General features: G+C 32.9%; 1 long non-coding RNA gene across 1 annotated transcript; it reads right to left on the reverse strand.

The window, feature by feature from the left end:
- Positions 1 to 11,535: 11,535 nt before the first annotated feature.
- Positions 11,536 to 14,874, reverse strand: LOC102663899 (uncharacterized). Its single transcript, XR_001384951.2, has 4 exons — positions 14,597 to 14,874; positions 14,231 to 14,493; positions 12,699 to 13,144; positions 11,536 to 11,772 (listed from the first exon to the last, which is right to left on the reverse strand). It is a non-coding gene; the product is annotated as an uncharacterized lncRNA (long non-coding RNA).

A 14,874-nucleotide genomic window follows, 5' to 3' on the forward strand; every position in this document is an offset into this window, starting at 1 on the left:
CTACACATGCACTCATGCCTTGAGTCCATTTGCACCCCTCCCCCTCCAAGGATTTAAAAATCCTTAGTCACACCAATAATTTTCAAAGTCATCATACATTCACTCACTAATTTAGGTTTTCAACACACAATTTGCCTAAAGATCACAATCCCGGTCTCCAATTCAATAATATCAATTAAAGTGCAAGGAATTCATACTTAAGTCCACTCAAATCTAAACTCATAGATACTTCGTAAAAGTAGATTCTCCAAATATAACCTTAAAAACCTATTTATGCATCTCATAATTCTTATACACTAAGGGAATTCCAATTGAAATCCATTTGGAAGTCATTCATACACATTTTGCAAGGTTTCACATTTAAGCATGGCTTGCCCTATGCTTAAGCTTGGTTCGCTCCACACTTAAGCTTGAAATCTAGTAGCTCATTTTCCCTTACAAGTCATCTCGCTTAAGCCTGGCTCAACCTACGCTTAAGCTTGGTCACTTTTAAGCTTGGTTCCAACCACACTTAAGCTTAAAAACCAGTGGCCCATTTTCCCCTACAGGTCCTCTCACTTAAGCAAGAGCAACTATTCACTTTAGTTCCACAACCTTGCAAAGCTTTGAAAAAGGAGTTTTCACTTTCAATGGCTTCCAAATCAACCCAAACGGAATCCCCAACCTATCAAACATGTTTTCACACACTAAACACCCAAAATAATAGCATTTTACAAGTTCTAACAACCTTAACATGAAATCTAAAGGAAAAGGACCTAAAGTGTTGATTTATGGAGAGATAACTTGCTATGCTCCTACAACACATCTAATGGAGAATACTCCATGAACAAGCAAGAGCAAGAAAGATAACTCCTCTATATCTTAAGCTTTGAGGAATCTTGTAGGTAAAGCAAGAAACAATAAGCACTTGGGGTCAAGAGCACCAAGGTTAAGGTAAGAACTCCTCTCCAAGAACTCAACATTTTCTCTTCTCTTCCTCCAAACCCCATGGCCAAAATAGAAGGAAATGGCTTTCTATCTCCCTCAGCATCCACAACACATACACATAGTTTTATTTCCTTTATTATCTCATAAACTAGATATTTAGGAACTTTGCCTTAGTTTCTGGACCATTAGACTTCAGGGGTTTTAGAGGTGAGTTGACCCAAATTTTATAGATGATGGGGCTTGGTGTGGGCAGCCAAGTTATGTCTAAAAGTAGGTATTCTAGCTTTTGCAACTTTGATTATATTTGGCTAAAGTAGACTTTGGCCAAAATGAAAATTTCACTTTAACCAAAAATGATAAATCTATAGGCAATTAATCTTTATCCGAATGCTAATTATCTAGGAAAAAGTGATTAAATCTAGTCTCACACAGTGCTAATCTTACACAGAGTAACTTTATACAACACAAATTTACAAAGAGCAAGTTTGCAATGTATAAATTCAACATAGTCCAAATTGTTCTCAATTAACTCTCAACTTTTAACAAATGTAGGTTACACTAAATTAATCATAAATTTACACAATGCAAAACTTTGATTTTAATTAAACTCAAATTCATTAAAACTTGTCACATGGAAATTAATATACGTCTAATTTAAATATTTTTTCTTTCTAAATCACTTAACTTAAATCATTCGTAATTAATTTAAATATCATAAACTTTCATAGAGCACACAGACACGATATTTACTATAGTCTAAGTTGTAGATTTTAGGATGTTACAATCTCTGCACATTGTGATCGTACTCCATCCTTTGGTGAGTTCCATTATCCTTTCCCTACTTTGACTAAAAGCTTCTTGTTTTGATATTCTCTCTTAAGAAATGAGTTTTTATCTTCTTTATCCATGTTGTTCTATTGTGTTATTTTACATTTGGCCAAAAAACTGAATCAATTTGTTATAGTTTTGTAAGGGGTGATTTTGGATATGTTATTATAGTAGCTTGTTTATTGTCCTCAAGTGAGAAAATATATATTTCATGTCAAAATACACAATTAAGGATCTACTTATACTTTAATGACTGTTTATTTTGTTTCCTTTAGATAAGAAATGAATCAACTATATCTTGTTTAGATGATTTAAAGATTTTAGTTGTGGGTCCAATTAATTGTGCAATGTGTTATACTCGTCCAATATTAATGGACTTAATTTCCGAACATTGGAGTGAGACCAGGGGCTTAAAATACAAAATAGTGGAATATTTGGTACATTTGGGACAAAGAGTAATGCAAGTAGGAGTGACAATCATTTGCGGTTTGGTGGTGTCCCTTATTATGGAAAATTGGTAGACATAATGTTAGAACCTAAGACATTGGATGATAATAGGTTCCTCAATTCCTATGTTTTATGATAACATAAGTATTAAACTTTGAATGGACTAATGGATTTACTTGAGTGTTATAGGAATATGCAGCCCAATACTTATCTAGTAACATCTTTAGCTTATGTGTTAAACATTATCCAAGCATCCAAACCATTTGTGAAGATCAATACCAAAGTACTTATGTTTTACGCATCCAAAAGGACAATTACCAAGTTACATAAATGTCTTATATTTTATATTAGTTAATGTCCATATGATTACCTTGTACATGGAAGCATTTCAAGGTTGATTCTTCTACTAATATTCCATTATTTGATTTTCCCTCTTGATGATTGATTTGAAATAATAATATATAATATGTTGAATTATAATATATATACTACATATTATATTTATTATATATATATATTATATAAATAATATATATAATTATATTATAATTGTATATAATTATAATATTTAATATATTACATAATATATTGAGAGAGTAAGAGATAGGAGAAGAGATCTTGTTACTTTCCAACTCAACTTCCCCCTCATGATATAAAATAAACTAGACCAACATGGTAGGATAAAAAATAAGATGACATAATTATATCATATTGGAGGCAAAAAATAACAAATTATAACATGATAGGATAGTTGTCATATCCTATCTTATCCTGACCACCAAAAAGACCCTAAATGTGTTACATGAGAGGTATTCTAGAACACCTTACGGATGGTATTGTTCTTCTACAACACCTATTCCATAAGCAAAATATCATACTTTTGGATGTAAGTTTCATAACATATTCAAAAATAATTACGAAAGAGGTATTTCGGAACACCTTATAAATAGGTGTAGTTCTTTTGGAACACAATTGCTTAACCAAAATATCCTAACTCCAAAATGCCTATTCCGTAATACATTCAAAATAATTACAGAAGAGGTATTCTAGAACACCTATTTTGTAACCCAAATATCATACTTTTGTGTCGAATCAAAGAGAATGAAGACTAGCCTTAGGATTTTTTGATTTTAATAATTTTACAATGCGAAACAAGTTTGTAAAGTTGTGGTATTTGTATTGGATGTTTTTACTCTAGGTATGTTGAGTGTTTTAGACTTAGTTTTCTTATCCATTCTTAGTAGATATTAAACATGATAAGATAAATATATTGATCTCAAAGTTTCTTAGAAGTGATGAGTTCAACCCTATATAATTGATTATCAAGTTTAGTAATCAATTACATAGTGTTAGAACAAGTAACAAAACTCACTTATGCTTGAAATTTGGCAAGTTTCATTGAATTAATCTATTACCATTTTTAGTAATCGATTACATAAGTCAGTTTCAATAGAAGGAAGTCTTTGTGCTCGAAATAATCTATCACCACATTTAATGGTTGATTAGATTATGTCCAGAAAATTTAGGAGCTCTCTGTGTGTCAAAATAATCGATTACCACATTTGATAGATGATTATTCCATAACCACTAAAGCTTGAGAAGCTCTCTATGAAATGAGATATTCGATTTCCATGATATGTACTCGAATACCATGTTTCTGGAAAAACAGAGCAAGAGTGATTTCAACAAATTAATTTATTACCACATTTGATAATCGATTAGTTTTATCTATTAAAATTATAAATACCCCCATATGTTATTTATTATTAGTGACTCTTGATTCAATCTTATTTTTTGTAAAACAATTTCTAAGAGTCATGTAAGGGAACCACATTACATTTCAACAAGAGATTCATGTTGATCAAAATTCATTCATTTTTTATCATGGTTTGATAATCAAATGAAGATCTTAAAAATGTTGTGATCTACACATCAAGGTGTATTCGATCTAATTTTCAATTCTTTCTAAATTCTGGCCTTGATTAGGGTTATCAAGGATTTGTGAGTTTGTAGGGTATCAACTCCTTAACCTTCTCTTGTAGGTTTAAGGGAAAAGCAGAATTTTTAGGGAATTACATGTGCATAGTATTTATACTTGGTTCTCTATTAGTGAAAGTTCTAAGGGGTCTTAGAACAACTGGATGTAGGTCATCTTGAGGAATAAACCAATATAAATTCTGAGTGTGATTCTCTCTTTCTCTAAACCTTTTGTCTTGTTAATCAATCTTGGCAATTAAATTGGTGTGAAAAGGCCATAAAAATTTGTTTTCTAAGGTTTTTGAATATATTGATTTTATGTGTTGTTGATCTTTCTTCAACTAGTCTATTGAGAAAACCTTGATTTATAAACGGGTATTGTTTTCAATTGAATTTAGAAATTAAGCGGTAAAGTTTTTTAAGGAATCTATTCAACTACCCTTCTAGATTCTTGGTTATTCCAACAATTGGTATCTAGAGCTAGGGTCTTAAAAATTAATCAAGATTTTATCAAAAGTCTTTGAGTATGGTTGGGAATCAATTACCATTTGCAAAAGATGTGTCCATAAATAAGCCTCCACTCTTTTGTGGCATGAACTATCCCTTTCGGAAATTTCGAATGAGAATTTTATGGAATCTACTGATAGAGTCATTTGGCATGCGATGGTAAATGGTTACCCAATTCCAACCTAAGTTGTTAAAAGCAAAAATATAGAGAAACTGTTTGAATCATGGTGATGTGCCATCATTTTCTTCTATTTTCTAAACCCTTTTTGCACCATTTTAATTACTGATTGGTATTAATTGTCAATTAATCAAGCAGATTTATTATTTGGGCTCATTTAGCTAATTTGATGTTTTTAATCTAATTTCAGGAATTAATGAAACATTGGGCTTAATTCGGATTTTGGTTATGGACTTGAAGAGGGCAAATAAAGCAGCGCTTACCTTGGTTAATTTCTAATTAGGAAATTTCGCAATTTTATGTTGTTCAGTGTTTATTTCGTTTTGGGCCAGAATATTGTAATAGGGCCCAGTGACTTTGAGTGACTCTTTTTAAATAGCAGCCTTGGGATTCGTGCAAGGCATTATGTTATGCTATTCATTATTCAGAGCTTTTGTTTTAGGGTTTTCGTTTTTCTGCTTAATGCTACTATTCACGTAATGCAATTTTACGTTTTCTGTTTCTAATTACAATTTCGTTCTTGCTTCTTCTTCTACTCTCATTTACGTTTCTGTTTCATCTACGTTTATGTTCATTTACGTTCCTGTTCATTTACGTTTCTGTTCATTTACATTTCTGCTTCATGTTTCATTTGCGTTTTCTGTTTGAATCCATGGAAGGCTAGATTTTCTGGTGTTGTTTCCTTTTGAGGACGAAGCCCAACTCTCTTTGAGATTTCGCTTGTAATGTGGTTCCCTGGCAGTTTTCCCTTCACCAGTTATCCCAAATTCGTGAATATTAATCAGTGCACGCTTCGTGTTCGATTAATTGCCTCTGAGCCTAACTTGCGTTCATGCTTAATGGACGAAGGGCTAACTGGTGTATGTGGTGCCTAATCACGTATTGACAACCCTAAGTTGATTTTCGCTTAGTAAATTGAAATAAGGTTGGATTAAGTGGTTGACTGTTAGGGACGAATTCTCCATAACCCAGGATAAGAGAATGGCTTCTGAATCAAAGGAAACAACCCGTTCTCAAGCCAACAACTCTCTCAAGGGAAAGTTGATATGGCATGTGGATAAGATAGTGAGTTGTCAAAAAGAGTTATCTAGTTTGAAATTGAAAAATGAATAACTTGAAAAGGCCCTAGAAAACTCTTTTTGCAATGACAAAACTATCTCCATGTTTTCTCCATCCCAATGTGAAATCTGCAAGCACTTAAATAAAAAAAATGAGTATTTACTAAAACCTTATCCAATTTCATAATGGGAGGAGATAATCTAGATGCACTTCTTGCACAACAAAAGTGCATATTTAACAAAGCGAGAATTGACTATACATTTGACAAGAAATGAAAGTCTTGTAAAATTTTCTACAACTTTGTCAAAGCGTCTAACACCCCTTTCACAACACGTCACTATTCATGCATAAGGGTCATTCCTCTAAAAATTGTGTGATTAGGAGATATGGAATTCCAAATGGGAGATATAGATGGGTTCCCAAAGGAACAACAAAGGTTACTAACCAAAAAGGATCCAAAATCTCTTGGGTACCTAAATCTATCTTCTAAATTGTTTTGTAGGTATGTCTTGAAGCCAAGGAGCTTATGTGGTATATGGGTAGTGGTTCTTCAAGGCATATGACGAGAGACAAGAACAAATTTGTCTATTTGAAAGCAAAGGAGGAAGGCTATGTAACCTATGAGGATAACAACAAAGACAAAATTCTTGGTATAGGTAATATAAGAAACCCATTAACTACCTTGATAGAGAATGTTTTGTTTGTGGATGGATTGAAGCATAACCTTCCAAGCATTAGCCAATTGTGTGAAAAAAGTTATAAAATTGCTTTTAATAAAGATTGTTTCTCTATTTCTAATCCAATCACCAATCAAATTGAGTTTGTTGGCAACCAGACTGGTAACACCTACTTGCCTAATATTGATTGTGTTTCACGAAATGCATTCACCAAGAAAACACACAAATACTTCAATGAATATATATATATATATATATATATATATATATATATGTATGTATGTATAAACTCAGTACACATCATCCACACGACGGAAAGCAAATTAGTGCATACATATAATTAAATTTATGATTTACATCCTCAATTCAAAATGAATTATAGGACCAACTATGGAGGAGTTGATTAACAAAACACAACTCTCTCCCAAAATAATTTCAACGTCATCACGTCGGCTTGATGGCTCCACAAAAGAATCTCACTTCACGTACTCTATTATTGTCCATCTGCTCCAAGAACGAAGGTTCCCGCTCATCATAAATACCAATCACACAGTACAAAAATTACAAGGGTGAGTTTATTATAAAAGAAATCAACACAAAAATCAAATGACCATGATTAGTAAGAAAACATTAATTCCTTGTTAAAATGAACTAAGGATTCATTTGGGTAAAATTAACTTCTACCTCACTAATTTTAACTTCTCAAAGAAATTTGATTATTTTAGCTCCTTAGTTCATTTTATTTTCTTCTCTTATAAATACTTGTTGAGAAGAACTGTTTAAAGTTATGTTATCTCATGCAATCACATGCTTATTGACATGTTAATTCCTTGTGTGATTCTAATTTATAATTTAGTTATTATAATCTTATTTGTTATTTACGATGATTAAACATAAAATAAAGAACAATATGGTTGTTACATCTTTCTCTAGATCTCAAAACTTGTGGATTTTTGCAAGTCATGTGATTGTCTCTATTTTATTCTTTTTTAGCTTTCTTATATATGACATTAATTTATTTATTGTTAATCCTATATTATCAAGCTAGATAAACTGCTTTCTAGATTTTACTAATATATGACCTTTCTAGCTTCCTTTTGATATTTTTTTTGAATGATGAAATATTTATGTTACAGATACATCATATCAGCTATGTCACCTTCAAGAGTCAATCCAATGATGGTATATGGATTTTCCTTTTCCTTTTTCCTGTTATCTTGTGAAAATGTTGTGCTATTTTTATTTTTTCTTAAATGCAGTTGGAGAAGAGTTATGAAATACTTTGTAAAGCATTTAATGATGAATCTAAAACTATTCTGGAGGTAAAGCACCAACCTTGGGCTTTGTTAGATTGGTTTTCTGAATGTCTAGATCGGTCATGTTTTAATGTTTTTATCATTTATCCTTCACATTCTACACTTGAATCATCATCTCAGAAGAGAACTATGCTTTTTTTAACATTGGTTTGTTGTTTGTAGGATAGAGAGGATGAGTTGGACCAGTTGGACAAAGACGGCTCAAGTTATTAGTCCTACTTTTATAGACTTCTTTACTCTACCAATCGAGTGCCTGATAGCAATTCAGCAACAGAACACCACACAGGCCACATTGCATAAGCTACTAACAGGCCAAGAAGAGTGAGTAAGAAGCCCACCTAATTGCAGGACTTCGTTTGAGTTCCAATTGCGCGAAGGCTCCAAGTGCTTGTAGAATCTTCTTGAGTTTGTTATAGCATTCCACTAGTTTGTTGGTAGTGATAATTCTATTACAACAATTTGAATTTCTATTAGTTATAGTAGTATAAATATGTAAAAGAAGTGGAATGAATAATCAGATCAGAACAATTATCTCAATCAGTTTTCCTTAGTTTCTTAGCAGTAGTATAGAGTAGAATAGTTGTTCGTAACAAATTGGTCTGACCTGCCCTTTTCTACCGCTCTCTAATGGCAGATGCCGAACCTGCCCCTTCTCTCGCTACCAGCCTGGCTCGCCTCAACGCCGCCATGGCCAACCTCGCCATAGCCCAAGTTTCCATGGATTCCAATCTCCATGCATCTCATTTTCGTTTAGAAGCGCTCCAAGCTTCCATGCTCTCCAAACTTGATCTCATTATCCTCAGACTAGATACCATGATCTCCCACCAACGCTCCCCGTTTCGTTCTTCGGTACAACTACCACCACCGCTGTCACCACTGTTCCCTCCTTTAGCGCAACCACCACTGCCACCGCCAGCTCCTCCGTCGAACGCTTCTTCTTACCACCCCAGCCAGTACCCTCATCAGCCTCATTTTCACGTGCCTCCTCCCATGGCTGGACAACGAGATAGTCATGCTATTGGAATCGATTCCAGCACCATCGACTTTCCCGTCAGCGTGTGGCAGCACCACCGTGCCGACATCAACCGCCACTTCCGCACCAACCCTCGCTGGTACCACAAGATCCCCTACGACAACGACATCTTCCTGCTTGAGGACGTTGTTGTCGCGCACCAGATTCGTTCACGTTGGATTTGGATTCTCTTCGCTACTGAGACTCCGTTTTGCTCCGTTCGTCATCGGCGTCAACGACCGTCGCCACATCCACCACCACCTCCGAAGCCACCGCCTCCACCATCATCTCCGCAACCGTGTTTAACACCTTCCTTGACTGCTCCACAACACATGTCACACACACTGCTTCAAACATTATTATTGTTAGGCCCAAACCAACCCACAAACAAAGCCACTTCACTTACGTACCTTTTATTTCCTAAACTCACCCTTGTTTTCGCTTGTTTTTTACTATCCAACCTTAAGGACAAGGTTGTTTTTCGAGCGGTGGGTGTTGATAGCAATTTAGCAGCAAAACACCACACAGGCCACATTGCAGAAGCTACTAACTGGCCAAGAAGAGTGAGTAAGAAGTCCACCTACTTGCAGGACTTCGTTTGAGTTCCAATAGCGCGAAGGCTCCAAGTACTTGTAGAATCTTCCTAAGTTTGTTACAGCATTCCACTAGTTTGTTGGTAGTGATAATTCGGCTACAACAATTTGAATTTCTGTTAGCTATAGTAGTATAAATATGTAAAAGAAGTGGAATGAATAATCAGATGAGACCAATTATCTCAATTAGTTTTCCTTAGTTTCTTAGCAGTAGTATAGAGTAGAATAGCTGTTTGTAACAATGCCATTCTTTATTGGGTTCTTTTTTTGTTTCTTTCTTCGCTTCTCTATCCATTTAGAACGATTCTATTTTGTCACATTGTAGACGCCAGCTGTTCAAGACAAATTGGGTCTAACTCATCCATGTCCAAATGTTAATTATGAATATAAGGATGGTGTGTAACACAAATATTTATCATTCTAAGTTTGTCTAAAATTAAAGTGAGGGCATGTGCAGACTGCAAACTAGAATTTTATTGCTAAATAAAAGCCAATGGTGCTTGACAGGGTTGCGGCCTACGTGCTATGTAATAGCGAAAAAATTGATTCTTTAGGATAATGTTATTTTAATAATCTTACCTCCCTTTTAGAATTGAGTTATATGTGGCAGATTATCGAGAATGTAACACAACAAAATCCATTCTTCGCGAAAATAAAAAAGACTTTGTTTCTCCTTTGTTTGTGCCTTTTACATTTCATAGCAAAGCTCAGCTCTCAGGAGTCCTTTAATGTGTCAGACCATTCCATGCAAGCTAAGATGCACTATATATTATATTGGATGCTCCACTAATGAAATGGAAATCGTTAACCAAATGCTCTAGTGCATCTTTTCAGTTAATAAAAAATTTAGACTTAATTATTAATTTGGTTTCTAAATTATTTTAAATTCTTTAATTTGGTTTTAATTATTAATTCAGTTTCTAAATTATTTTAAATTATTCAATTTGATTTTTAAATTTTTAGAAGGATCTCTTCAAATTTTTAAAAATTAATTAATTTTGTCCTCATATTATTTTAAATGGTTTAATTTAATCTTTTAAGTTTTTAAAATTTTGGAATCAAAATGATTAATTTTTTTTAAGAATTTGAAGAATAAATTGAAACTTTTAAAAATTATGAATCAAATTGATTTATTTTTAAAAATTTGAAGATCAAATTGAAACATTTAAAATAATTTCACAACTTAAAATAATTTGGGGACTAAATTAATAATTAAGCCATAAATTTATTCTTGTTTGTTAATGTATCTCGTATATGAGTACGACTTATATCAAACATACAAAGAGTACAAAATATCGCTGGTAATAAATCTGAAACTAAAGCAGTAACCATTTTCAATAAAATACAAATTAAAGCATGGTGGAAGAGTCACTCACAAACCTAGCTCTAAAAAAAACCTAGCAATCAAGAGAAAGTTTTTGGAAGAAATATATGTTATATCAATAATCACTACTCTAAATACAACATTTTAAGTCGGTTAAATAGTTCTTTTAACGACGGTTTTGAACCGTCGTAACAGCCGCCGTCGTAGAAGGTGTAAGTATTTTAAAGACGGTCTTAGAAACCGTTGTTGTAAATAAGACTTTTTACGACGGTTGACAACAAACCGTCGTTGTAAATAAGACTTTTTACGACGGTTAACAATAAACCGTCGTTGTATGTCCAAGCTTTTACGACGGTTGATAATGAACCGTCGTTGTATATGACATGCGAAAATGACGTCAGTTGTGAAATAACCGGCGTAATAGGTGCAATATATTAAGACGGTTATACAATAACCGTCGTAGTATTGCCTTTTTTTTAATCTTTTTTAATTATTTTTTGGTATTGTATTGGTTTTTTTTTGCCTTTTTTTTAAATTTTTTCGGTATTGCATTGGCTTTTTTTTTTGCCTTTTTTTAATTTTTTTTTTGAATTTGATGGGAACCAAAACTATAATAATCATTTTCAATATTTAAAATGATTTTTGACTACAACAAGTGTGAAAAAATCAATATTTATAATTATATCCATTACAATACAATAATACATCATTTTAAATTAGTCCAATATCATTCATGTAACGACGAACATGTGATTTAGGAAAAAATAGTCTAAAACAACAATGAAAAGATTTGAACACTAAACTACAAGCCAGATGAGCTTTATCAAGACGTAATGCTGCCTTTTCATACTCTTTCATCATATCTTCCTTGGACTCTTTAACTAGAATGACATCTTCTTGTTTTTCTTCTTTAGTTGGTTGATAGATCTGAAGCATTTAAAACACAACATTGGAAAATGGTGAATACAGAGAAGAATATTAGTTACAAATACCTAACTTGCCTGCTTTTAATGCCAAATATTGTGTACGTGTATTAGTTACATTTTTTTTGGTGATCGAATGATTGTTCATGTAATGACCCAATTAATGTTTAATGGGCTTAGACTAAACCAAATTTTGCTCAACTAAATCAAATAATCTAAGCATTTTATTTTATTTTTATTAATTTTGCAATTATCATTTGTAATTCACTTTAGCAAAACTAATTCAAAAGCGCGTTTAACTTCAAATATATTAGTCGTGTCTAACATGCTAATAATAAATGTTTGCTTATTTTGGTTAATAGTATTTTATTAAATATTAGACGTGTTTAACATGCTAAATATTAAATGTTTACTTATTTTAGTAGATAGTTTATTAAATATTAGAGGTTTTTAAGTTTACATATGTTATTAAATAATAGTATACATCATGTAAATATTAATTAAGATCACATATGTTTTATATCTTTTAAGGTAAGATGTCACGAGTTATTGATATCAAATATTTATAAATTTTATTGATAATTTATTTTTTACAATTAATCTTTTTATTTACAAAACTTAATTTTAGAAAATTCATTTGTCGTGTAAATGGGTAATCTTTCGTTCCATTTGTAAGAACTGTGAAAAGATGTCTTACAAGTAAGACTAGTGTAAACTACAGAGATAATATGGCTAGTTATATTTTAGCATGTCTACACGTTAGCAAAGTCATGAATTGACATTATGAAATGATTGATTAAATAATTAATTATAAGTTCACTTTGATTAAATTGAACGCTGGATATATATATATATATATATATATATATATATATATATATATATATATATATTAATGAAGGTCAGTTATTTCCTAAGAGACAAACGTACCTGTGCAATGTACTTACACAAATTGGCATGATCCATCAAATTGGCTCGATGATGGCCTTCCAAATGATGATAACATTTTGGCAACTGGTTGACAGACCAGACCAGCACCAAGAATTAATACCGCAGCCTTCTTTCAGGGATCAAATTCCTTCTCTATGCCATTCTCTTTGACTTTACCAAGCTTAAGTGAAATTTTACTTGAATCTTGATTTGAAAATCTCATTTTCAGTTGGATTAGCAATAGCAGTTAAAGAATCAATTATTTGATCCAGAACATTCTCATTTTCAGTAAATCACAATATTTTATTAGTAGATAAGAATTAACCAGTAAAAGTTCAGTAAAAGATGCTCACATACTTGTACTCTGCCAGAGCATCACATACTTCCAGCTTCAAAATATCAGTAGAATTCTCTTTCCTTGTTTGTTCAAAAACTCTTTGGCTGGTCTGATAAAAGGAAAATAAAAAACAGTCAGAATAATGTTTTAGAAAAATTCTGATGTCATACGTGGTCTCTGCACAAGACATGTAAGAATTAACCAGTAAAAATTCATTAAAAGATGCATAAACTAATAACCAAAAAACACATTGTATATCAAATATCCATGCTATCATATTGGTATTAAGCCCATATCCATGTCAAATACTCATCAAACATCAACAATGCCTCTAGTCTGCATCTTTCATTATTTGTTACTTTCCTTTAAAATGTTTGTTCCAATACTGGCAGGGTACCATAACAATTGGTAGATGAATAATAGTACAAAAAAAATGTATTTTTAATCTCTAAATTTCGGTCAAACATGGTCAAGATCCATGGATTTTTATATTGATGAATTTGGTCCTTAAACTTTAAAAAACATAGTATTTCTATTTCATTAGGATGTACGCAGTAACTAAAATCTTATATTAATATATGTTGCAGACTTGCAATACCAACCAATTCTCTATCTTATAACTTTAGAAGTAGACAAATCTCAATATCCATGTCATGTCTATGAACGGTGCGACATTCAGGTTTGGTTTCTCTAATTCACGACACAATCTATCATTCTCTCTCTCTAGAAATCCAAAATTAAATAGCACCTCCAAGTTTCCGAAATGACAGAAAAGAACCCGTGCTATCCGCGAATTTCATTAGCAACATTTTTTTTTGAATCACAGTGAGAAAGAGAAAGCCATGCTTGCCTCCTCCATCAACTATTTCAATTTTACATCAATAGTCTTATCGGGCGTTGATTATATCAACCACTCTTTTTACCATCTTCATTCCAAACCAAATATAATTCAGCACCATAAGTACATCCTCAAATTCAGATTCTATTTCAATTTCCAAACTCCCATTTTCTTTTTTCAAGAAAACAAAAAATAGTCAGTGAAAATTGAGAAGGTTTGCGCTCCACATCTTCTTTCTCTTAGAAGTGCTTTCATATAAGCTTTACCCAAACAAACCCTTATATAGAAACTAACTTTTCAAAAAGCTGAGATGCATAAGTTGATTTTACCCAAACAAACCCTTATATAGAAACTAACCTTATCAATGCCAACAAAGTCTCGTGAACCAGTCGTAGCCCTGCAGCCAACTCTCTTCTCAAAGATTCCATTTGTGTAACAATAACAATAATCAGTTAAGTTGAAACCGTGTCGTGGTAGAAAAATGAATTAACTTATCGCGGCTTCTTCATCGCCATTGAGGGCGTGCGACACCACCCAGCCATGAAACGACCAAGGATCGAGGCTGAGGCCGGCGACCATCATGTCGGAGGGGGTGGACCATAGAGAACTGTTCATCCACTCTGAAATTATAAAAAAAAGTGAACAAAAAACTCTCAAATCTAGGGGTTTTTTTAACTTTCTTTATCCAGAAATTAATATAGAGAGAGAGAGGTTAGGGTTTACGTTTTCTTGAGAATTCTTTCTACGGATAAGGCGATCTTGGAAGGAGAATCGGGACTTCATCTTCGAGGGAGAAGAACTCCACGATCCCACGTCCATGGTTGGAGAGGGAATATGAAGAAGGTGGTGATGAGCAAAAGGAACCCTGCAAAAATGAAAAAACAAGTAAATAGGGAGCCATGAGAAAGGAAATAGAAAAAACAGAGAGGAGAATGAAAATGATGGTGGCTGATTTTCTGGTTCAGTCACAATTAAAACGAGTAGTAGAAGAAGAAAGAATA

Source organism: Glycine max, chromosome 15 (assembly GCF_000004515.6).
Source record: "Glycine max cultivar Williams 82 chromosome 15, Glycine_max_v4.0, whole genome shotgun sequence".
Lineage (NCBI taxonomy): Eukaryota > Viridiplantae > Streptophyta > Magnoliopsida > Fabales > Fabaceae > Glycine > Glycine max.